Consider the following 1,063-nt stretch of genomic DNA (forward strand, 5'->3'; position numbering starts at 1 on the left):
GTGGGGCTGGATATGGGGCTGGATCTGGATGTGGGGCTGGATGTGGGGCAGAGGGTGCCCCAATAAAGGTGTGTGTGTGTGCTATGGGGTCAGTGTGAACAATGGCGGAATGTGGGCTGGATGTGGGGCTGGATGTGGGGCTGGATGTTGATGTGGGGCTGGGTGTGGATATGGGGCTGGATATGGGGCTGGTTGTGGGGCTGGATGTGAGGCTGGATGTGGGGCAGGATGTGGGGTTGGATGTGGGGCTGGATGTGGGGCTGGGTGTGGGGCTGGATGTGGGGCTGGGGCTGGATGTGGGGCTGGATGTGGGGCAGGATGTGGGGCTGGATCTGGATGTGGGGCGGGATGTGAGTCAGAATATGGGGCTGGATATGGGGTGGGATGTGGGGCTGGACCTGGATGTGGGGCTGGATGTGGGGCCGGATGTGGGGCAGCGGGGCAGGATGTGGGGATGGATGTGGGGCTGGATCTGGATGTGGGGCTGGATGTGGATGTGGGGTGGGATGTGGGGCAGGATGTGGGGCTGGATGTGGGGCAGATGCGGGGATGGATGTGAGGCAGATGTGGGGCTGGATGTGGATGTGGGGCGGGATGTAGGGCAGAAGGTGCCCCAATAAAGGTGTGTGTTTGGGGTCGGATGTGGGGCTGGATTTGGGCCTGGTTGTGGGGTGGGATGTGGATCTGGATGTGGGGCAGGATGTGGGGCTGAATGTGGGTGTGGGGCAGGATGTGGGGCTGGATGTGGGGCCCTTCCAACCCCCCCCATATCCCAGCCCATACCCATCCCTGCCCCCGATCCCCCCCCATATAACCCCCATTTCCCACCATCAGGTCATTTTATTTCCACGTTGTTCCCCCCCATCAATGGGGGGGACATTAAATAACAGAGCTGCCTCCAGCGCCATAGGGTGCCCCATAGGTGCCCATAGGGTGCCCCATAGGGTGGCCATAGGGTGCCCCACAGCTGCCCATAGGGTGGTTATAGGGTGCCCCATAGGTGCCCATAGGGTGGTTATAGGGTGCCCCATAGGTGCCCATAGGGTGGTTATAGGGTGCCCCA

At 61.6% G+C, this 1,063-nt stretch overlaps 1 long non-coding RNA gene across 7 annotated transcripts in view; it reads left to right on the forward strand.

Annotated features, from left to right (window-relative positions):
- The first annotated feature begins 803 nt into the window (after positions 1-803).
- Positions 804-1,063, forward strand: part of LOC116652703 — a 1,659-nt gene continuing 1,399 nt past the window's right edge. For 3 of the 7 annotated variants that reach the window (XR_004305842.1, XR_004305848.1, XR_004305844.1), the window contains exon 1: positions 804-1,000. This is a non-coding gene — a long non-coding RNA (uncharacterized LOC116652703). Of the gene's footprint in view, positions 1,034-1,063 lie in introns of all 7 variants that reach the window. The other 4 variants (XR_004305847.1, XR_004305843.1, XR_004305845.1 and 1 more) reach the window with 4 other exon arrangements.

The sequence above is a fragment of the Coturnix japonica genome, unplaced genomic scaffold (assembly GCF_001577835.2).
Source record: "Coturnix japonica isolate 7356 unplaced genomic scaffold, Coturnix japonica 2.1 chrUnrandom742, whole genome shotgun sequence".
NCBI classification, from domain to species: Eukaryota; Metazoa; Chordata; class Aves; order Galliformes; family Phasianidae; genus Coturnix; species Coturnix japonica.